Below are 25,129 nucleotides of genomic sequence, written 5' to 3' on the forward strand. Positions count from 1 at the left end.
ACCCTTGGAATACAATATAAGCCTTGAAACTGTAGCAATTACCATTTATCTTTGAGTATTTTTTCATTTGTCAAAATTACAGTGGTTCACAAAATACATCTCTGAATTAAGGACCAAAAAAAAACAAAATAATGGGGTAAACCTTCATGATTCATCCTCCCTGGGTACCCTCTTTCTCTACACACACACACTCACACACACACACACACACACATACACACACACACAGCCAGACAGCTGACCTTGGGAGGACAGGGCTGCCTGCTGTGTAAGCTACAGGTAAAAGTTATTTTAGCCCATGTGGGCTAGGACCACAGAGAGGCAGCTAAACAGAGTTGTGTCACCATGACAACATGATTGCGACAAGTTCGCTGCTCTCACACACTCCCCACTTCCCATCTGGCCCTTACTGGTGACCAGGGAGGGCTGGCTGGCGGTCGGATCACCAGGCAGAATGTTTGCAGTGGGGTAAGACTTCGGAGCAACAGCTGTGACACAGAGCCAGCTGGGCAGAACCTGGAGTGTCCCCGAAGAGGTACCCCAACATGCCCTGGCTGTATTCTGGGGCAGTGGGAAGAGGCAAAGATAACTCTATTTAGAACCTAAGAAAATAGGACTAAGCTGTCAAAGCCCCTTGCTTTGCAATCATTTCCTTGGTAGCCAGAGAGTTAGCCCAACACCTAGGTCTCACTTAAATGACCAAAGAACACCCACTGCCACCCTGCGAGAATTCTGTACTTTCCAGCCCAGTCCAGCTAACAGGGGTGACGGCTCCAACCTCAAGCCTCCTTCATGAGACAAGCCCACCCTCCCTGTAGAGCCCAGCACTCCACCTTCCCAGAAGAATCCCCTACCCTCTGGCCCAGACACCACCCCGTCCTGGCTCCCCTCAGCCCACAGGGCAGGCCCAGGCTGAAGAAACCAGGCCACGCATGCAGGGTCCTGCCTACCCTGGCTGGACCCCTGCCCCAGCTGCAGCATGCCCTGCCTCACTGTTCCCTGGCAGCCAGGTGAGGAGGCTGCATGAACATCTGGCTTGGCAGAGGAGCCTTATGACCTGACTGACCTCAACCCTGGCGAGTCCCTTTCTGCAGCCCTACCTGCCTTCCTCCTCCTTTCCTCCTGGACTTTGGTCTCACTTGGAATGCTGGCAAGGGGCATCCGCTGCCCGTACAGATCCGGACTATAACTGGGGGAAGAACCAGCGGGACAAAGACTCAGCATGCACACGCAGGCGTGCACACACTGGCATGAGGAATGAGCACAGCTCCTTCTACCTCTCAGCTACAGCCACCGCCTCCCCTCCACTCATGGCCTTGCACATTAGCATTGTGGGGCCTGGTCTTCACCTGCCTGTGGACCTCGCAGAGCTGCATCCAGCACAGGCCCGCCCCTGTGGCCACTCTGCCCTCCCCCAAGCAGCCGCTGCCCCCCCCATCAATGGGCCGGTGCCCCTGAGAACTACAGTGGAGGAAAGGGGAGGATGGATGGGCAAGGATGGGGGCAGCTCCCTCGGGTCCCCTGAGGTGAGGATGGATGAGGGCAGAGGACAATGGGAGAGGAAGGGAAAAGCATGCAGGGAGCAGAGGGGAGACAAGCCCCCCACCCCCAAAGTCTATAGACAGCTCGACTTGGAGATGGCTTCGGTCTAACTTGACTGACAGCAGCCCTGACTCTCCAGAAATACAAACCCTAGCGGAGGGCAACGATGGCAGGTTTTTAATATCACTGGCCAAGAAACGCTCACAAACATAGTCACGCAATCTGGTTCTCTCCATGGTGCAAGATGTGCATTCTCAGGGGACCAGAGCAGAAGTGATTATTATCCAGGGTCGCTGAGTCCCAAGCAAAGGGCCTCTGTACCCACCCTCCCTGGGCCAAGCCCTGCTCCCTGCATCAACCTGTTTGCCCTGGATGCTGGGACAACCTCCAGGGGCAGTCTCCAGAGAGCGGTGAGGACAGGCCAGTGGGAGCACAGCACATCTTCCAACCAGAAAGATTTCCTGAATGGGGTTTGGAGCCTAGAAGGTGCTGGAGCAGAAAAGAGCACCAGTGGCTATCAGCTTCATGCAAGCTCCAGGGCTCCACCCATGACTCCATAGGGGACACCAAGGCAGGCAGAAGACATGGCCACTGCCCTCAAAAATATCAGAAGTCAGAGTACACACAAATCCTTCGTTGCAAATTAGAATCTACACTACCTTGGTACACAGACGGCTTTGGTCACACCTATGGGAGGGGTATGGACCACAATTGCTCCATTCCTAGTCTCAACTCCTAGAAGCCAAAGGTACTTATTTAAGAGCTAACTGCCTGTTACAGATTTAACAGGCTCCCCCAAAATGACATAGGGAAATCCTAACCTCCAGTACCTGTGAATGTGGCCTTATTTGGAAATTGGGTCTTGGCAGGTGGAACCAAGATGAGGTCATGAGGGTGGCCCCTTAATTCAATGACTGGTGTCCTTATGGGGGGAGAAGACGGCTATGTGAAGGACATAGACACACAAGGAGACCACCACATGACAACGGAGGCTGACACTGGAACAATGCAGCTGGAACACCAAGGATGCCGGCCACCATCAGCAGCTACAGGAAGCTAAGCTTCCAGAAGCTACTGGCTTCCCTGGAGCTTTCAGAAGGAGCATGGCCTTAATTTTGGACTTTCAGCCTCCAGCACTGGGACAATAACATGTCTGTGGGTTTAAGCCACCCGGTCCGTGGTACTTGGTTAGGGCAGCCCTAGGAAACGAGCACGTGGCCCGAGTCCCAGGCCCTAGCCTTGGCTGTGTGATTGGAGGACCAAAAACAAAGAGAACAAAATTCCTGCTTCAGCCTCACCACCCCTCCTGCACCAGCACTCATGACCAATGACATTTGGGTGCAAGCCACCCTGCCAAGGACAGCCAGCACCACCTCACCACCAGCTGGTGCTGAGATAAGTCAGAGTGACAAGTACGGTGGTCAATGCAATTCCGGTCCGTTCTCGGGCAAACACATCACACATGAGACAGTGAACGTGACATGATTGTTTCAAGGGATAACCTTAACCTTAAATCTGTTCTCATTTATTATAAGCAAAAGGTAAATTATAACAGAGGTGATATGCTTACTCTTATTTGTAACAACTTGCTTGTAACCCACAGTGATCCTGACACGTGTCATGGCAGGGAGACTGCAAACTGCCTCCAGCCAAATGCTCAGCTCTGAAGAGCAGGGTCCCAGAGCCCGACAGGGACCTATCAAAGGAGGGGTTGGCAACAGGGCCAGAGGAGGGGAAGAGACCTAGAGGAGGCAGAGGAGGCAGATTATGTGCTCAGCTGAAAGAGAAGGGTGGTAAGAGCAGGTATGAATGGGCAGGTCAGGAGAGCCTTCTCCAGCCATTGGGGGTCCTGGAGGCACTGCCCACTCAGCACCTCTCTGGCCCAGGGCCACATGGGTGCTGAGGTTCTCTACTCTGGGATTCTTTCCCCCAGAAGTGTGGGCAATTCTGGGACAGCTGGGAGGGCTCAGGGATGCCGGGAGAAGTCCTAGCCAGCTTTAGCCAAATGCAGATCTCAGGAGGGAATGATCAAAGAGCCTGGAGAGGGAGCTGAGAAACCAAGGGGATGATTCACCCAGATGAGGCTCTTCACAGAGAACTAGACAGATCCCCAACAAGGGCCTCACTTACAGCCCCGAGATCTCCAGGTCCTCACCTCCAGCCTCACATCTCTGCCCTAAACCTTTTTGAGGTCACTGCAGCCATCAGCTCCCACACATTTCAGAGAAAGTGCCCTATCAAGAGATTCCTGAGTTCAAATTTGGCTCTACCTGCTACCCTGCTGTGTGACCTTGATTAAGTTACCTCACCTCTCTGAGTCCCAGGTCCTTCATCTGCAGAGATGGGAGTGATAATATTCTAAGGAATTAAAATGTAATGGCTGTGAAATAAAACATAAAGTCCTATACAAATGTAGACCATTATTCTTATTATAATCATCTTTATTATTATTATAACTCATAAAATGGTGGTCTAATCTCCAAGTGGAGAGGGAGAAGCGAGATTCCAGGGCAGTTTAAATGTCCCTGAAAACATTTCTGGCATCTCAAATAAGCACCAGTTCTAGCCCCAGGGATCGACTCTCAGGAGCATGACACTGGTTAATGATCAACAACAGGAAAAATACCCACCTATCAGCAGACGGCTTTGGAAGCAGGTTTAAGCCTCCCTCTCGAAGAGAGTGCCCCCAAACCTATAACCTCCCCTCATGTGCATCCCCCACCACAGCAGCTCCCAGCTACCCTGCCATGCTCAGCTCTGCTTTCTCCTGCTTTCCAAATAGCAAAGCTAGAAAAATGCAGACAGGTGGCCACTAGGAAGAGCTGCCCAGGAAAATGAACCAAAAGGAATGAAACACATTTTTCATAACAGCCAAAAGGTGGAAATACCCCAGGGCCCCCCAACCAATGAATGGATAGACAAAACGTGATCTATCCATAATGGAGTATTAGTCTGCCATAAAAGGAGTGGAGTGCTGATACACGTTACAACATGGATGGACCTCAGAAACATTGTGCAAAGTGAAAGAAGCCAGTAGCAAAAGGCCACATAACATATGGTTCCATTTATAGGAAACGTCCAGAATAAGCAAATCCAGAGACAGAAAGCAGATTAGTGGTCGCAAGGGGCTAGAAGAGGGGGAAAATAGGGAGTGACTACTAATGGACAAGGGGTTCCTTTCTGTGGGGTGATAAAAATGTTCTGGAACTACATAATGGTGATGGTTACACAATTTTGTGAATATACTAAAAATCACTGAGTTTTATCCTTTAAAACAGTGAATTTTATGATATGTAAATTAGATCTCAAGTTTTCTTAAAGAAGTAAGAAACAAAGGACTGAATGGGCTCGATTTCTGTCATTCCTGCTGCTTACATTCTTCTCCAGCCGCCTCTTGGTGCCCCCAGGGCCCCAGGCTGTACGCAGCTCTTGCCTGGCTCCAAAGCTCCCGATGCCGAGATTTTCCATACTACTCCCACCTGCTGAAAGCAATCTTTTGGCCCCACGCACCTGGAGGACCTGCAGCATCGCCATTCACTGGGAGAGATGATCAGAGGTCTAACTTTCCACACTGCCATATGCTATATAACCAGTTAGACCATAAACAATAGGAAATAATATAACATAGAAAAGCTTCAAGAGAAATCATCAAAAGAAATAGACACAATGGGAGGAAAGGAGAATTAGAAGCCAGACTAGCTCCAACTATCTTTAGCCTGACAGGCTGGATCCTGACGTCTTGGCACCTCTGTTTTCCCGTCTGCAGAACGGGAAGGCTAACAACCAACTCCTGTCCCCTGCCCAGGACTGAGAAAACTGTGCTCATATGATGAGAGTCTTAGACAGTTATCATGGTGACAGAGAGTTATATGGTCATTGGGCAAACTGGGCCAGGGAGAGGAGCGCCCAGTCACTGTGTGTGGGCCGCCCAGTCCTGCACACACGTGCATGGCTTGATTTCAAGCTCTAAGAGTGAGGATGTTAATGTCTGTCCTCTGCTGAGGAGATGAGGAAGGGGAGAAGAGCACAAGACTGCAGAGCTGGCAGTGGGACAGAGGGAGGGAAGGGGGCACAGGACTCAGGAACAAGAGGCCCTGACAGGGGAGGGAGGGAATCCCGATGCCCCCTTGGGGGCCCCTGGGAAGAAGCAGGTGTTGCTCACCTGTCAGCCCCAGCAGGGCTGACTTTGGTATCACATCCCATCTCCACACACACTCTATGAGGGTCCTGGGACTCAAAGAGCAACTCTGCATCTTTGACGATTCAAAACTCCCAAGGGAATGCAAAAAATGGCAACCCAACCCCGCTGTGCCCACCGAGTCCCAGGGTTCACAGACACAGACTAGCAGCCCCGAGAGGAACCATTAGAAGCCATCCAATAACTTAATCACACAGACAAGGACCCTGGGCCCCAGAGAGGCAGAGGGAGATGCCCAAATCGCACAGTTAGCCTCTCTCCAGTTCTCCAAAGACGTGTGGTTCCCAAAACAGCTCAGCACGAGTGTGTGGGAAGTGAGTGGGTCATGTCTCAGGAGGAACCTGTCAGGAAGCACAGCTGGTTTATGGATGGACATCTATAAAGCCCAAGTGCCAGTCCTGCATGAGGAGAGAGTAGCAGGGGATCCAAGGGTCTTCAGGTCCCCTACAAGGAGTAGACTGACAGCAGAGGCTGCACAGAAGGTTTTTTTGGTAGGGAGGATCCTGCCACAGGCCACCCTGGGCAGAGAGATGTGGCTGCACAGGGGACAGATGGGAGTCCTGGGCAGTGTGCTCTGTGCCTGCAGCTTCAGAGGACTCCCTGGCTTCTCTCTGGCTGTGGTGGGTGCAGGCAATACTGCCCTTCCCTGGAGAACCCTGAGTCCCTAACCTGGGCCAGTGGTAGGAGAAAGGGCAGGCGCCAGAGGAGCAGGACAGGGTAAATCAGCGCTGGAGACCCAGGCCTGGAGATCGAGCAGAAGCCCCTGGTTGGGGACAAGGAAGCCTCCTGCTAAGTGCGTCTCAGAACCAATGGACACAGGCAAACCTCCACACTCCTGAGAAAATAAGCTTTCACCAGCATTTAGAACTGACTGATGCTCCACCATTCACAGCTGAGTATGTGGCAACTCTGAGGGGTTCAGCGAGGGCCTGCAGGTCCCAGGGTCAGAAAGTTCGAGAGTTAGGCCTCAGCCCCCAAGATCTCCACCTCCAATTCCATTGCTCTTTCCTATCACAATGAGGAAGCCAGGTCCATGGGGGAAGAGAGGACACTGGCCAGCACCTTCTCATGTTCTTTAAGCTGAGTTCTTGGAGACCAAGGGTGGGCTGTGTGTCTTAGCATGGGCAGTGACGTCCACATCAGTGATGAGCATCTGAGAAGACAAGTCAGGCAGGAGAAGTGAACATGCAAAGCCTGTCCTGAAGGCACAGCAGACCCACGAAGGACCCATGCACCAAATGTTAACTGTGGGTTACAGGTTAAAACAGAATAAAGTACCATGAGGACCAGGGGAGAGAGGGCCAGGGGTCCTTGGGGAATCAGTCGAAGTATCCCAGAGGGGCTGACAGCTAAGTTAGATCTGGTGGGAAAGGCCAGCATCTGCCGAGGAGAGAAAAAGGAGAGGGAAATGCACAGAAGCAGAGGCAGGGAGGAGTGGAAGCAAAGGGCACCATGTGCAGACCACCCGGGGTCACTGATGCAGGGGAGACACATCTCTGGGCTTCGCACGCCCTCAAAAAGGACAGGGAAAATCCAGCACACGGTCCTCAGGGCATATCATGTATTAGATACTGTTTGAAGTGATGCCCATCTCCTATCTCGTTGAATAACTAACCACACCCCTTTGCAGCAAATATTATTCAGTCCATTTTACAGATGGGGGAGTGGAGTCTCAGAGAGGTTAAGTGACTTGCCTAAGTTCCCCCAGCTGTCAAGCAGCAGAGCAAAGCTTGGACCTGGGCAGTCTGACCCCAGAGTCCATAATGTTAACCCCCGGGCTGCACTCCCTGTGGGGAAGAACAGGAACCTATGCCAGAAGGACACCCACATCATGCTTATTTCCCAGGGTGGGCTGCACCCATCCCTGCTGGCACCTGGGGTCATCTGAGGGGGCCTTTCGTGCAAGAATCCTTTATAGGTGTTTCACAGTTGCCTTCTATTTGTGGCAGGCCACTCTGGCTTTCCCTTTATGGTGGAGACACAATGTTGCCTTCTGAAACTAGTTCATTCCAGTTTTTAAAACTGAGTCAGTTAAAGGAAACCGTTAAGTAACTAATACAGGGGGGGACACAGATGTGACAGAAACAGTGAAAGTGGTTTGCAGATGGCACAAGTTTGGGATACAGGCAAGAAACTCTCTCTCTCATGGGCAGAGGGGAGCAGCAGGTGGCAGGTTTTGAAAGCAGGGCACGCTGACCTGCAGGGCTCTGCAGGAGGGCTCCGGGCGGCAGGGAAGGGGGCAGCGACTGGAAGGGGAGGAGGTGGAGGGACGAGAGGCACAGGAGGGGCTCCACTGTGCTCGTGGCCGTAGAAACCAAACCCGAGAGCGTCCGATCCATAGGGCATCTCAGGGGCAATATTAAGAGCACTTGGTGACTTAGGGTAAAGGAAGAGAAGAGCAAAAACATGAAAAGACAGGTTTCAGGAATTGGAATAACTCTACCATGACACAGCCTGAGGAGCACTGACTTTGCAAGAGGCCAATGATAAAACACTCATTCTGGGCAACCTGCAAGTCGGGGCCCCTGGGACACCCAAGTGGGATGAGAAAAGTACCGAAGCCTTAGCAGAGAGACAGGCAGAAGAACAGAGGGAGAGTCGGAGGTCCCGCGAGGAGAGGCCCCCAGGGAGCACAGGGGCGCCGAGAAAGCAAAAAAGGACAGAAGCTCTCAGCGGGGCAAGAAAGGAGAGGTGAGAGAGGGAGGACTGCCCCCAATGGAGTGCAGCTTGGGGGACAGGCCGCCCACTGGCCAGGAGGCGCCACTGCCCAGCGAGAAGACCACTAACCGACATGCGCGGGTCATCGGTCCCTGAGCACACTGCATCACTTAGAAACTGCTGAGTGAGCAGCTCCTCTTGGGGTAGGTGGCTCTGCTTGGCACTCCCTGGCCTCCACTGAGAGAGCTACGTCATGGTCAGAGCAAAGGCAGCCAGCTCCCAAGGTCAAGGCCCCGGATAGCTCCAGAATCAAAAATTACAAAATCATGGAGTCACAAAGGCACAGAATACCAGCATTTCCCCAGCCTTTTAGTAGTTCTTGACCTGGATGGCAAATATGCAGGTGCTAATTTTATGACTCAGTTTGAATGTATGACATGCACCACAATAAAAAAATAAGTAGTTCTCCGTCACTTCCTTTAGGAGAGACAGATAAAAACATGGATGTAGGTATGCATGTAGAGGTAAAGATAAAGACAGATATAGTCTTCAGCCTAAGACTTCCATGATGAACATATCAAACTGACTTGGCTGCATTTATTTTGCTTCTTCTGAAGACCTTTAAAGTAATAGTTTTTTTTAAAGGAGAATAAAAAGTGTGGACTAGCAAGAACAAATATAATGGAAGAGGAAAATTCAGCCTACAAGAGATTGCAGGTGCCTGGAAGAGGACGGATAACCTGGGAGAGTGTTTGATACTTGAAACTCTGAGTCTTTGGATCCCCAGTAGCCCTCACCAGCCAGGTGACTTCTCTACCAACACGAGAAACTGAACAACAGTCGCTGAGGACAGACAACATCTGGGTTCCTCCAATGGAAAGGGAGGCTTGCTACCCAATCATCACCCTGCACAGCAGGCCCCGGGTGGCATACCAGCCCAAGCACACAGCTTCAAACCCACTTCCGAGTGCCCTGCCCTTGAGTACAGAGAGATAGCCAAGGATGGCCAGACATTTGACAAAAGCCTCCAACATAAGGGAGAGATGTCAAAATAGTCAAGAGGAACCTGAAGGAAACAGACAATGCCAGGAGCTGATGGAAATTTTCAAAAATACTATTAACTAATATCCTCAGAGAGATAAGATTTTGTATCCATGACACAAAGAAAAAATGTAATCAAAATGGAATGATTAGGGGAAAAAAAGAGGTATTAGAAAATAGAAATATGCTTGGAAGACCAAATTGAGGAAGGCTCCCAAAAAGCAGAACAGAAAGACAAAGATATGGAAAATGAAAGAGAAAAGGTAAAAAATATCAGGGGGGTTTGATATCTGACCACTAAAAGTTCCAGAAAGAAGTAATAGAGAACAGAGAGGGGAGTCGTAGTAGCTAGTCTCCAAACTTGGCTTCCCAATGGGTATATCCCTTGGTACTAATGACCTTGAACTTCCTTGCTTTGTATCTGGACTGACCCTGTGACACAGTTTTGACCAACAAAATAGGGCAAAAGTAACATCACTTATCTTCCAAGACTGAGTCAGAAGAACACTTGAAGCTTCTACCTTGATCTCCAGGAGCATTTGTTCTCGGGAAAGCAAGCCAGCACACAAGAATTTCAACTATCCTGAGACTGCCATGCTATGGCTAGCCACACGGAGAGATTGCACTAAGAGAGAAACCCGGTCAACTCCCAAATGTTCCAGACATCCCAGTCCACGTGAGTGAAGCATCTTGGATATTTCAGCCCCACCAGGTGCCACAGGAGAAGAACACAGGAACCAAACCCAGAGCCAAGGCCCCAGATATATGGTCCAAGCTGAGCATCTCAGCCATGTCCAGCCATCTGAGCCACCCAAAATGAGGTCTCAGACATTGTGAAACAGAGATGAGCCATCTGTCTATGATGTGCCCTACTTTAAAGCTCAACTCACAGAATTTGCACTTAACAAAAACGGTTGTCATTTCACCATAACAGGAGAGAATTATCAGAGAATCAGTATAAAAACATTTCCTAGAACTGAAAGATCTGAGTGTGGGTCAGCCAAGCACCTAGCACAGTGAATGACAAAAAGACCCACCCCAAACATTGTCAGGAAATTTCAGAACACCTCGGTAATGAAAAATCTTCAACTCCAGGAAAAAAATGTAAATACACACCTTATACAAAAGAATGTTAATCAGCATATCATCAGACTTTTCAACAGCGACTCTAGAATCTAGTAGGCAATGGTGTAATACCTTCAAAATTCTGAAGGAAAATTATTTTCAACATAACATTTTATACCCAGGTAAACTATCAACAAACTGTGAGAGCAGAATAAAGACATTCTGGAATATGCAAGAGCTCAAAAAAATTTACTCCCTTGCACCCTTTCTTAGGTTAAAAAGCAACAGTCCAGTAAAGGACAGAGGGTTCTGGAAATGAGGTCTCCTGATGAAAAGAATGGAATTGACAGGATATCTGATGCATGGAAGCTCTTGGTGGGAAAAGAAAAAAAACTATTCAAGGAATTATGGTAGAATAAATGAAAACAGTAAAATAGATAAAGATAAGTACATAGGAAACTATGCTAATGGGAGAAACATGAGTTAACCATTAACTCCAGGAAAAATAAAAGGGTATACAAGAAAGGAAACATAATTATAGTACCTTCCTTAGTTGAACAATAAAACATATTTGCACAGTCATAAGAAGTAAACATTGACTATTTAAAAAAATGATACTGCTGGAAGGATACACTGCTTACTACATGGTTCCAAGTCTTGGTTGGATTCCTGGTAAATCTGAGGAGAGGAGCCCCACCTCCTAGCCCCCAGCTTAAGGATATGTTAAACTATCCATGCTAAGAAACCACCCAACTGTCTGCTGGTGTTGGGAGTCACCCTATCACAGAGCAGACCAGCCTCCCAACTAAGCCATTACTCCACCCCACTCCAAGGCTGCCTCTTAACTCTTCACTCTTCTGAGTAAGTTATTACTCAGTGACATAGCAGATGAGGGATTTTCATCATTGGTTCAAATGATTTAGTCTCAGTGGCGACAAAACCATAGCATCTCAGGTAATGTCTGGTCTTTTCAATAATGTTACTCCCTATCTGTGAAAGTTTCACTCATTAGAAAAACAAATGCCTGGAGCTGTTTTTCTAGTACCAAGACAAGGCACATGGCCGGTCCTCATTCTTGCCCTTTCTTGCTTGTGACCATGGTACACCATTGAGAGATGAATGTCCAGGGCAAAGGGGTCCACCTGTGATCAAGCAACCAAGTGTCGCTGACTCAGCCCACAGAGACCAGGGCTGCTATCGCATCTTACCAACAACATGTTCTAACTCAACCCACAGAACCCAATGCAGATGAACCAACCCTGGTGACATCAAACCTCCTGCCTTCTACCAGCACTGGCTTCTTTCTCAGGGACTTTAGGAAAGGAAAGATAGCAGTATTGTGAGGGGCTCCAGGACAAACTGGTATATGGGCATGACCCTTGCAGTATCTATACTGGGAGCTGCAGAAAAAGGGCCTGGCAGCTTGGACCACCACTGGATGACCAAGAACTCCAGGTGGAGAGCAGATACCCACTCCCCTGGCCAGGTCACCTCCTGTCTCAGTGTGAACAGAGGAACTTAAGGATCACCCACTAGCCCCTTCAATGTACCCTGCTGCTGGCCTACCCCCCACCAGAGAGGCTGGCAATGAATGAACTGAAGAGTGAATAAGCAAATGGGGAGCTCACAGACCCTCAGAGTGAGAAAGCTAAGTTAGAGCAGCATGGGACAGGCTGCTGTTATCCCCACCACAATTACGTCTATTTCCTGTAGTTGCTCTGACTGACCTCGACTCCCTGCTCAAGAATCTGAGACAGAGTTAACCATTCCCCACCAGTTTGATCCGTTACTAAGCTCATGTCATTCCCTGGACCCTGAATTACTCCTCTGGATGTGGAGAGATAAAAGAAGTTTCTTTTATCCTCACCCGCATCCTCATCATAATAGCAGCCTATTTCTCTGGTACAACACGAAGCTTTTTACATGCATTACTTCAAGTAATCTTTTCAACAACCCTACGAGAGACATACAGAATTACTCTCCTCTTTTACAGCTGAAGAAACTGAGGCTCAGAGAGGTTAAGTGACTTGTGGGAGGTTCCACAGCAGGTAAGTGGCAGAGCTAGGACACTAAGGCACCCTGGACTGTAAGTCGTGATGGCTCCCCTCTGTCACATTCCTGCTAGGGAGGCCTCAGCATCAACCCCGCTCCATACCACAGCAGCTCTGGTCTCTGAGAGCTGGCAGCAGAGGTGCTGGGGTCATTCATTAAACCCTCTATCGGGAAAAGGGCAGTAAGAGCTCGGGGCTTCCCGCCTAGACCACCATGATGTCCCTGAGCTATGCTGCTTGGGAAAAGGGCCTGATGTGAGTTGTAATTTTTTTAAGAAAAAGTTAACTTTCATTTGCTAAATCCTATAAAAATATTCTTTTAAAAACAAATAGCTCAATCTGGATTGTTTCAAAGGACACCACTGAGTGAGACACCATCTTTCAGTTCTGATTTTTACATTTTGATTTTATTATTTTTGTGTTATAAAGTTATATATTCTAATTAAATAAGTATAATACATTATAAATTATATTTTATTTTATAAAATTATATTTTATTTTATTATTTTAAAAATACATATTCATTGGGGAAAAAAACTACAGAGACTCCAGAGGCATCTAACGAGGTGGGCTGGGTGTGGGGAGGGGCCCGCCACAGCCGCTTTCTGCTCTTCTGATGCAACCCATCAAACCAGAGCACGCGAGCCTCAGGGAGCAGACCCAGCACCTGCCACAGGGAATCAGGGCTGAAGAAAGGCTGCTGTTTTGGCCTTCCTGCTGAATCATTTCCAGCTGTCCTGGTCACTTAAGTGACAAGATGATACATCAATGTCAGTAACGCTGGAAGGGTCTGTCCTCGAACACAACATTATTCTCCCCAGGAGGCATGAAGTCAGCCTCGACGGGCAGCTGAGACCACTGAGAATTAAGGGCCTCTGTCACCCGCTACCAGATCTACTCCCTGCCCGTTGGCCAGCCCAGTGATTTTTCATCAGCCAGAAACATCATACAACAAACAGGCCTGGCTGGAGCCCCTGGACTCAGAACTCAGTGCGTGTGGTGGGATACAGAGGACACAGAGGATGCAGCATCAAGACTTGGTAGGGCATCTGGAACCTTCACTGGCCTCCAGTGTCCAGTGTACCCCTGCACATTGCCTACGGGCACCCAGTAAATATTTACTGAATGAGTTTGAGGGCTATGCTGGTCAGTGCCCCATGAGAAAGTATGAGAGCCTTCCACCCAGATCAATGTGTCCAGATAGAATGAATCAAAGGACGTCTGCAGCCCCTCTGACCCCTTGTACCTCTCCCTTCCCATCGCTCACATCTCCTCAGCCCCACAGCAAAGCAGGCATTCATTGCACTAAGTTTTCCCCTCTCAATCAGGGTCCTATCACCTGAGCAGGGTTCTCACTTGCAGTGCAAATTCCCAGCTTCTGAGGACGACATCCTGTGCTCCTTACATCCCCCCATACCTGCAACAGTGCTGAACAGTAAATTCTTGTCTGGCCAAGCAAAGGACATGGCTGAGTCCTTGCTGGGGTAGCACTCGGTGCTGATGTACAGTTCACCTGGGTTTGCTTAGGCCAGGGACACAAGTCATGCAGGGAGGCGGCCCCCAGCAAACCCTCCCTCGTCTCTAAGCTCTCCTTAGAGAGAAGAGAGCAGGTAAAGGTCAAGTCCACCAAGGAGCCCACAGTCCACACAGTCCAGGGGTGGCTGCAGTAGCCCGTCTAGCTTTGCTACTGCCCAAAGGCAGGTTGCAGTCTCGTAGTCCCTGCCTGTCCTTACTGGATCCCACTCTGGACCAGAAGGTGAGCATGGAATAGAGGGAACCACGAGCTCCCCTATCTGGGTCAGAGCCTCGGGGCCTGGCTGATGAGGCCCAGGCCACATGGCAGTGCCCTGGATTCTCCACCAATTACCCCAGGGGCAGAACAAAGCTGACTAATGCCCAAAGCTCAAAAGTCACCTCCCAACGGAGGCAGCCCCTTTTTCTGCTCTGAGCTGCAGATGGAATAAATAAATGAGATTTTTTAAAATGTGTTTGTTCTACACATTTGCAGAAAAGGGGTGGGGGTGAGGAGAAAACAGAGGCTGAGGGTCAGAGGATAAAAAGGGAGAGAGAAAAGACAGGGTAGAGAGGGGGAAGAGAGAAAGTGGAAGCTTTTAGAGGACTACACGTTCCCCTATCTAGGCCAAAATCCATAAAAAGCCTCCAAGCTGGAGAAGCCCCAGCAGGCCAGGCACCAGACCCAGCCTGAGGCAGGAACACCCATAACAACCACACAAAAGGCTGTGCCAGGTCTCTGTGGGTGCCCCCAGAACCCCATCAGACACAACAAGACTGGAGGAAACCTCTGAGTGCTCCCGGGCATCCCCTGGAGGAGCACCCACGTGACACGTGGCGCCCCAGGCCGGCCTGCACACAGCAAGTGCTTGTACCCCAAGCCTGGGGAGCTCAGAAAAGGCTTCCCCACCAATTTAGCCCTTGGCTGCCCCCACAGTGGAGACCCTCGCCCAAAAGGCCATTCTCTCCACTCCCCAGCCCTGCCTATGTGGTCTCCTGAGGCTGGAGCCCTCCAAACGAGGGGAGGATGGGGGTGGTCCAGAGCAGGGGCTGCTCGGCTACCACCCCACTCCTTACCTACTCCGGCCCCAAGTGAGCCTGCAGCCACCCTCAGAAGAGGGGCTGCCCGTGGCCCCTCCTCATCCCACCCCTCCAAGACCAAGGACACCAGCAGGCAGCGGTCACAGCAGCAGCCCTCAGTAGGAGCACAAAGAGCTTCAAAGCCCCATTTCTCCCCCTCAGGCACCTGGCGGTCCTTACTTACAAAGCACCCACTACGTGCCAGCACAAGGCCAGCCACTAAGGATATGAGGTGAGTAAGTCATGCGGGAGCTCCCTCTCCCCTCACTGAAGGCCTCTAGTGCATCAGTAAGTCCCTAAGTCCTCACCACACTCCAGATTGGGTCTGCTCTCTCCACCCCACTGTCACTGCCACCCATCACTTCTCAATCTCTCACCTGAGCAAAAAAACCCAAATCCTAACCCATCTCCACCCACTGCATCCTTCAATTTATTCTCCAAGAAGCAGACAGGGATCTTAAGTGAAAAGCTGATCACACCCAGTAGGATGGCCATAATTTTTTCTAAATATCAAGTGTTGGCAATGATATGGAGAAACTGCAGCTACCATACTGTGCTGGTGGGAATGTATGATGGCGCAGCCTCTTTGGAAAACAGTTGGGGTATCCTCAGAAAGTTAAACACAGAAGTACCACATGACCCAGCAATTTTACTCCTAAGACTAAACTCAACAGAAATGAACACATACACACAAAAACTTGTACGCAAATGTTCATAGCAACCAACACTAATCACAATAGCCAAAAGGTGGAAAAACCTAGTGTCCATCAACAGATGAATGGATAAATAAAATATGGCATATCCACACACATATTACTCAGCCTTAAAAGGGATGATGTACTAGTACATGCCAGAACATGTATGATCCTCAAAAAGTGAAAGAAGCCAGTAGCAAAAGATCACATGGTTATTCTATGATTCCATTTAAAGGCGATGTGCAGAACAGGCAAATGCAGAGACAGAGAGAAGACTGGTGGCTCCCTGAGACACAGGAGGAAGGGATGGGAGGGACTGCTAATGGGTACGGTTTCCGCTTGGTGATGGAAACATCCTGGGGAAGAATGGTAGCGATGGTCGCACCACATTGTGAATGTCTTAATGTCATCAAATTGCACACTTTAAAATGGTTAAATGAAAAATTTTATGTTACGTGTACTTTACAATTAAAAAAATGAAGGTGAAAAATAAATGCAAACTGAATCATGACACTCTCTTCTCAGGGGCTCCCCATGACTGTCAGGGTCAAAGCCAACTCTTCAACACGCCTTCAGGGGCCCCTTGGCTGCCCCATCCAGCCTCACCTGACCCTTACCCTTCCTTTCATCTGCCCCCACAACCCCACAAAACTTGTCAGTTCCTCCACTGAGCCGCCCTCTTCCTTACGTCAGAGTCCTCTGTCCAGACCCTTCCCTTCATCCACATCCCCCTCCAGGCTGGGGCTACCTGTGTCCTATTCATCCCCCAGGTCTCGGCTGGAATGTCCCTTCCGTGAGATGCAGTGCCCACACTAGATCAGGGCCCCTGTGCTCTCTGCCACCGAGGCACCCTATCCCCTGGTCACAGTGGCCAACCCCCCAACCTCAGTGGCCGTCTTCCCCTCTGGACTGCGAGCTCAAGGGCGGAGACTGGGCCTGTCCTCACCTCTGCGGGGTGCTCAGCAGTTACCCAGCCTCAAGGACCGAAGTGTCATGTGGGACACTGGCTGACAGATGATGACACTACCCCCGGGGAGCACTACAGTCGGGCTCAGCAGGGAAAAGTGAATGGACAGAGGTCCCCCGAACACATGGACAGCAGCAGGGACAGGATTCAGAGCAACAGAGATCCAGGGCTGAGCTGAGTGGGAGGAGAGGGTTCAAGCCAAGGAGAGGGACTGAAGGAGACGCAGGGACCTTGGGGGTGGGGCCAGGCAAGGTCCCCGAAGGAGGCAGGGAGGAAGGCAGCGGGCAGGCAAGTGCCCATCCTGACCGTACCACACCCCCTGCAGATGATTATACACACCATGCCACTGACCTTCAAGCACCACTATTGTCACCTCATCATAAGAAGAGAAAACGGGACCAGAGAGGTGAAGTGCTTTGCCAAAGGTCACCCAGCTACCGAGTGGCTAAGTAGGATCTACGCCCAGGTCCACCTGGGTCCACAACAGGCTCCTGGACAGCGGGGCCACTCAAATGCTCCAGGACAGGCTCACTGTGACTGTGGCACCAAAACCAGAGACCACCCAGCCTCCTCCTTGAGAACAAGAGCAGCCTCACACACCCCTCGGCTGCCCACTGCCTCCGGGCAACAGGCTCTGCTCAAGCTCATTTCTTCCTGAGGATGTCCTATCAGTGAAGTCAGAGCCCTACGAGTCTGGTGAGGAAACGCCTGCCCCATGGCCCACGGGGGCCTTAACCGATGCCCCTGCCCTGGCAGCCATCTATTATGGCAGCGCTACAGCATCCGGAGAGCGCTGACAGGCAGAGGTGCCCTCTGCATGACGTCTCACCCACCCGGCACCTCCCGATTTCTAGCTCCAGCTCAGGCCTCTCCTCTGAGCTTCAGACCCTGCTGCCTGGACGTCTCCACTCAGGACCTCACAGTGCCTCAAACCCAAACAGTCCAGAGGCAACGCCACTGTTTCCCCCAATCTATTCCTCCTCCTGGGTCATCTCTCAAAGGCACAGAGCATTCCTGACTCTTCCTCCTGCCTGAAGACTAACATCCGACCCCTTTACTACTCAAGGTGCATCCAGGGACCGACAGCCGGGCCATCGCCTGGAAGCTGGTGTAAGATGCAGAGTCTCAGGCCCATCCCAGCCCTACCAATGGGAATCTGCATTTGGACAAGATGACCAGGTGACCTGTGCACTCGGATAAGTTTGAGAAGCACAGCTCTCACACTCAACAGTCCCTTCACTCTGCCTCCTACATTTCTCTTAGGTCCCTCCATCTATCTTCATCCCTCCATCGCCCTCTCCACCATCATCTCCAAGCCTCTGACACCTTCCTAATCAAACTCCATAATCCCACACTCACATCCTACTCCAATGCCTCTTCCCCCAGGAGCTGGAAGGACCCTGTGAAATGTAAATCTGATCAGAAGCCCATACATAAAGGCTTGAAGAGGCATCCCCCGTACCCTCGACTATGAAGACTAGATTTTTTTCATTCATTGACTCCATTTTTACTGAGCAACTTCTGTGTGCCACTGCTCTACACAATAAGAACAGTGAGCAAAACAGACAAAAACCCCTGCCCTCAAGGAGTTTATGGTCTACTGGGAAAAAGAGATAATAAACACTTAATAATGTAAAAACTTTAAATATGAGGTATGTCAAGTGGTGACAAATGCTTTGAAGAAAAATAAAGCACAGCAAATTTAAACAAGGTCATCAGAGACCCCAATAAGAATATGACATATGAGGGACGGCCTGAGGGCAATGATGAAGTGATAAGGGTATCTGGGAGGAAAGCATTCTAGGCAGAAGGAAGAGCAGGTGCAAAGGTCCTGAGGCAGAAGCATACCTTAGTTAGTCAGAGAAGGATGGGACCGAGAAGGACTGGCCAGAAGATGGAGAGAAAACAGGAGGGTGAGTTTTCATGTGCAAAATGTATTTTAAGAAGGAAGAAGTATTAAGCTATGTCAAATGCTTCTAAATTGAATTCAATAACCAAAGCAGCCCCTGTGGAGTGGTGGAGAGCAAAGCCAGGGACTGTCTTCTAGAAGTTCTGCTGTCAGGGAGAGCAGAGAAAGCATAGGATATGAGGCTGAGAAAGGCTGGGAGGATTGACAGCTCTTCTGTTTTCAAGAGCTGTCTCACTTTCTCCAGATTCAAACCTTCAGGCTGGGACCTCTCAGCAGGTTCGGACTGTTGTCATTCTTGGGTCTAAGCCCTGCTCTTCTGCCTTCTCCTAATTCACGTCCTCCACTTTTCCCATTAGCAGGTCATTTGCGCTCATGCTTCCAACTCAACAATGTGGGGCCACAGGTGAGGACAAGGTAAAAGTTTAACTCTTCCAAGAAAAAGACAAGACTTCATTTTCCCCAAATAGGAGCTATACATTTTTCTGAAATTTCAAACATGCTTCCCTCTAGTCTTGAATGTTTTCAAACTTCAAGAGTCTCCATTAAAATGCAGATGTCCCAGCTAGCCAGAGGGGAGGGAGCCTGACTTGGGCACCTTTATAATCTTTCTCTTTTTCAGTTGTAATCCATCCCCCCTAGAGCTAATTCACAGGGAGGCCCACGATTCCCCCAGCACCAAATTAAATCCTTTACCTCTCATTCAATCCTCAGAATACAGATTCTTTTATTATTCACACTTCACAAATTAAACTGATTCTCTAAGATGTGTAAGTAACTCATCCACAGTCCCAGAGCTAGAAAGTAGCGAAGCTAAGATTTGAACCCAGGCTGTCTAAGGCTCACATGTTTGAGTTTTTGCTCTGCGTGTGTGTGTGTGTGTGTGTGTGTGTGCGTGTGTGTGTGTGAACCCAGGCTGTCTAAGGCTCACATGTTTGAGTTTTTGCTCTGCGTGTGTGTGTGCGTGTGTGTGTGTGTGTGTGTGTGTGAACCCAGGCTGTCTAAGGCTCACGTGCTTGAGTTTTTGCTGTGTGTGTGTGTGTGTGTGAGAGAGAGAGATTTAACTTCTTCCACTGTTTTGGTGTTTTGCTGGTCTGTTGACTTTTTTTTCACTTTTTAAAAATTGTGGCAAAAAACACATAACATAAAACCTACCATCTTCTTGAAAATATACAGTTCAGTGGCTTCAAGCACATTCACAATGTTGTGCAACAGTCACCACCACAGAAGTTCGTTCCACAATTTTTCATCACTCCAAAAGGAAACCGATGTGTTGATTTTTGAATGAGTAACACATTGGTGTAGTTCAAAAACCGACATTTATTAGAAGGCTTTGTCTTATCCTTGCATCAAACTTGGCTGTGAAATATTTCTTACACATACAGAAGCCATACACACACACCTATAAATACAAGCCAACACAAAGATAAGAGTCTTATTTATCCTTTTTTTTTAACACAAAAGATAGTATACTATACATTCCATTTCTTTACTCCAAGCATCTTGGGAGAACTTTATTGGTACATAGAAAGTTTCACCACTCTTTTTTATTTTTTTTTTAAAGTATCATTGATTCACCATTCTTTTTTAAATAACATAGTAGTCCATGTCATCAATGTGAAATAATTTAGATAACCAGTTCTCTGTTGATAGGCATTTGGTTGTTTCCAATGTTTTGCTATTTAAAATAATTTTGTGGTGAGTGACCCTGTACTACTACATCATTCAGTATGTGTGGAAATACACATGCTAGGTAAATTCCCATAGAAGGTTCACTGGTCAAAGGGGATATGCATGCATAACGGTGACAGGTGCCAAAATGTACGGCTTGTGGGATGGTACCAAATAAACGTCCTTTAAAGTGATATGAGAATGAGGGAGGACCCATGTGCTCACCCAACGTAATGTGCCAGCTCCCCATGGCTGGAACTAGGGCCAAAGCAGCTTTTGTCTATGGCTTTTGCCTGCCCACCCAACTCGTTTTCACCCCTTCCTCTGCTAATAAAACTCCCCACCTTTACTTTAGGGATCCACTCCTCTCCCACTGGAAAGGACTCCTGTGGTCACAATATCCACACCAGCCGCAGGAATGAACCCCTGACCCAGGCTGAGCCAATCATACTTCCCCACCCCCATACAGAGACTGAGGTGGAGATGGGCATGTGATCCAGGCCAATCAGACTCCTTAGTACCTGGAGCCAGTGGAAAGGAGTTTTCCCTCTCTGAAGGAAAAAGGGGTTAAAATGTTAAGACCACATTTGCAACCACAGTTCCAACATCACAGGGAGAGATGGCCCAAGGGAATGGAGCTGACAGAAAACAGGGAAAGAGAGGTTGCTCCTGGTCCTGGATCCAGCTGTTCCTGAGGCCCAGCCTTTTCCACAGATGGGTTATGCCAGCCAATAAATTACCCCCCCCCGTTTTGTTTGGCTAATTCAACCTGGGCTTCTGTCACTTGCCCCTAAGAGTTCTGACTAATATGCTGTATACAGTCCCAATTTTGTTATAGAGAAACAGATGTAGATGCAGCTGTAACTATATTGTGAGGGAGGCTATGTGTCCAAATAGAAAAAAGACCAGAAGAAAGTATATTAAATGTTAATAGTGGTTGTCTCTGCAATTCCCCCTCTGGGACTGCAGATGATTTTTATTTTAGTATTTGTACTTTTCTGTGTTTTCCAAATTTTCGGCAAGGAACATGGATTTAAAAATATAATAAACATTTCTTTAAAAAATCAGGTTGGCAAGCAGCAACTCAAAAAATACTCAGAGGAAGGTTCTGAGCCCGTGCACTGGTCAGGAACAGCACAGATGTCCACCCAGAAGCCCATTCTGCATGGTCAGTGCATCCTGAGGTGGCTGCTGGCAGGTCACTGAGGGTATCCACCATGTGGGCACAAAACCCAAGCCTTCCATCATGTGGCCACAAGCTCTGGTCTGTGTCTAAAGGTCGGCCCAGAGCCAGGACGCTCATCTCCACACTCCTCCCGGAGCCCATGCTGAACCCCCGAAGTTCCCACCCAGCACCAGTCCCCTAGGCCTCCAAGGAGAGCCCCGTAAGGCCCTGGCATATGCCTGTGCATGAGCCCGCCACCCTGGGAAAAAATGTCTGGATGAAAGGAATGCTCACACAAGGTGGCCCAGCCCCCCAGCACCCGCTCCCAGGCTGACCCTCCAAGCAACATAGGACAGTCAGTGGGCATGTGACAGAGACCGTCAAAGGTGAAGCCGAGACCCTCAGCTTCAGAACATGGGCTGTAGAAAAGGGAGGGCTGTTAATTCCCTGAGTCCCCAAGGCCCTCTGACTCCAAATGCACCTCAGTTTTCATAGAGACCAGGCTAGAGCCACCTCCACCCACCCACCCCCATCTTCAACTAGGAAACACTCTCCTCCAGGATATAATGTTTTTTTCATTTACCATGTTAGCCATTTTTAAGTGTGCAATTCAGTGGCATTCACTATCATGCACCACTCACACTATCCATTCCCAGAACTTTTCATCCTCCCAAACAGAAACTCTGTATTCATTAAATGCACTAACTACCCCACTCTCACCCCCCACTCCACCCAAACCCCCGCCACCCAGACCCCGGTAACCTCTATTCTACTTCCTGTCTCTATGAATTAGCGTATTCTAGGCACTTCAAGTTAAGTGGAGTCATGCAATCTCTGTCCTTTTGTGTCTGGCTCAATTCACTTAGCATGTTTCCTAGGTTCATCCATGTTTTATCAGAATTCCATTCCATTTTATGGCTGAATAATATCCACTGTATGGATATACCACATTTTGTTTATCCATCCATCTGCTGAAGGATATGTGGGTTGCTTCCACCTTGGGCTGTTGTGAATAATGCTGCTATACGTATGGGCATGTAGACAGATGTCTGTTCAAGTCCCTGCTTTCAGTTCTTTAGGGTATATATCTAGGAGTGGAATTGCCAAATAAGATTTTTGTTCACACAGATAATTCCATTAAATAACAAGTGAAAATCATTCATTAGTCCTGGTCCCAATTCACAGATAGGAAAACTGAGGGGCCACAGTTTGAACAGCATATACGTTTAGGATCACACACGGTGCTGCCTCCCTTGGGTTTTTCCATGAATCTTCTGGCTGCCCCTCTGCTCTTGCTATCTGGGGCCCCTACCTCTCATATCCCTGAGATGTCCATGGGGCCTCCAGCGAGGGGACTGACCACAAAGAGCCAGCCCCCACTCCCAGCCAAGGCTTTGTAACCAAGAGCACCCACTGGCTAGGCGGCCAGAGGATACAGCAATCTGTATGCAAGGAATCCAGACTTTCTGAGTTGAGGGGCAACTGGGTCCCACAGAGTATCAGCAAAAGAGGATGGGGAAGCATTACCAACCCCAGAGCTGAGGGCCAACCATGACCAAGGCCAGGCTGACCGCCCAGATGAGGTCCAGTGCACTCACACATCTGCCTGATGAACGCCTCAACGTTCAGGATGGACTCAGGGAAAAGGTGGTCCAAGGAGTGTGTTCACTAAGGCTGGGGATCCAGTGCACTTCAGCAGGGAGGAGAGAAGCCCTCACACAGCTGAGGTGGAGGAGGCACCTCTGTCTCTGGGCGAGTGCCAGCAGCTGCAGCCACCAGTGGAGCTGATGAGACTGGACCCAGACAAGACAATGAAACTGCCAGGGTCCACAGAGTGGACAGCTGTTCCTGCCCAGCCTCCATCACCTGCTCTTCGGACAGCAACACACCAAGTTTCCTGGGGTGACCACCCTTCCTATTCTCTCAGTCCAAGCACTCCATCTCTGGAAGCAGGAGTGGGCAATCAGTCCCAGACTTAGCTAATCAGTGTATCCCATCCCTCCAGTCAAGTTCAGGGACAGAAACAGATCCACAGTGTCCAGTGTAAGTCATTCCTGGGACTCCTGCTCAAATTATTGGGAAACAGATTTGCTTTTCCTGTTGGTGTTGCTGAACTAGCAGAACTGGGGCAGCCATCGTCTTTCTTTGTGGACAACGTATCTGAGGACAAAGTCAACTCAAAGGAAAGCATAGTCTAGAGATAGGGAGAAAGAACCAGTGTCCAAGGATATCCTTAGCACCTGGACCCAGCCATACCTGAATCTGTCGCCCTCGAACTTTCCAGTTATATAAACCAATGCATTTATTTTTTTCATTAATTTGAATTGGGGTCTGTTGCTTATAACCAAAAGATTCCTAATTGAGCTAAACTCCTAATCAGAAGAGTCATTTTCAGGGTACTACCCACCACCCCCAAGGCAAAGACTCTCTATTCCCAAACCACTGGTTAAATAGAATTGTAATAAAACAAATGTTACAGAACTCTTACTTCATCTCTATCATATAGAACTCTATTCAGTCAGTAATACTGACTGGTTGTTTTTCTATGCTAGCTGGGGTACTAACTGCCATGTGAGTTTGGGGAGGGCAGGAGGCAGAGACATTCAACATGAACCACAAAATGGCCTCAGGCGACCTTGACAGCCTCATTTCCCACTATTCCCCAACATGAAACCCACACTACGGTCCAGCGGGGTTCTGGACATGTGCTCTGCTCTTCCTGCCTCCATTCACTCACGTACCTTGTCCCATCTGACTAAAATGTACTTCCCCACTCCATCTTCTCATTCAGAAATCTTGTGGTCTCCAAAGCCCGCCTCAAATGCCAGCAACTCCACGAAGCCTTCCTTGGGTGGTCCCTCCTTTCTTTTGACCTCTGGGCCACCTTGTACCTCTTCTCCAGCACCAATCATCTTCTGCCATGGGTTCATATTACATGTCTGGTCTCTTCTGAGGCACATGCTGGTTGAGGCAGGGAGGGTGTCTTATTTTCCTCCTGTACTCTATTGTCCAGTGCCTGGTACACATCTGGCACTCCACAAATTTTGATGGAAGTGAATTGAAAGACCATGAATGAATGTTTGGAACACAACCCATTTACAAGGAGTTCTGCTGCCTGTATTTGCATTTACGGAGGAGAAAGAGAGGACAAACATAGCACAGCAGAGTGGCAACACTCTCCAGAAGGAAGCGGAGGGCCAGAGGAACTGAGACATGGAAGCCAGGTATCCCTGCTCCCATCACTTGCACCAGGGCTGAGTCCTGCCTCCGCGTCGCTGTGCCCCTGGGGGTTCTTCTCGGCTGTCAGTAACTGGCCTTTGTGGATGTCACACTCAAAAGCTCTTCCTGGCACATTTGCAGATGTAGTTTTCAGACAGCTTGTTTGAGTTACCTCTTGATTTACACGCTGTTTCTGCCTTTGCATCTTGGATTAAATCTTATTAAAATAAATGTCCTATTAAAATGCAGATGGCACAGGTAACCTGGGCTCCAGCCGGGACCTTCTGGTTCTCATAGAGAAGCAGGAATTTCTGTTCTAATAAGTGACAACAGCAGCCAGACCTCTCAGCTTATCTAAA

At 49.1% G+C, this 25,129-nt stretch overlaps 1 protein-coding gene across 8 annotated transcripts in view; it reads right to left on the reverse strand.

The window, feature by feature from the left end:
• The window catches only part of RAP1GAP2 (RAP1 GTPase activating protein 2), a 210,913-nt gene that overhangs the window by 101,251 nt on the left and 84,533 nt on the right, over window positions 1–25,129 (reverse strand). The window lies entirely within an intron of this gene.

This window comes from Manis pentadactyla, chromosome 4, assembly GCF_030020395.1.
Source record: "Manis pentadactyla isolate mManPen7 chromosome 4, mManPen7.hap1, whole genome shotgun sequence".
In the NCBI taxonomy this organism is placed as follows: domain Eukaryota; kingdom Metazoa; phylum Chordata; class Mammalia; order Pholidota; family Manidae; genus Manis; species Manis pentadactyla.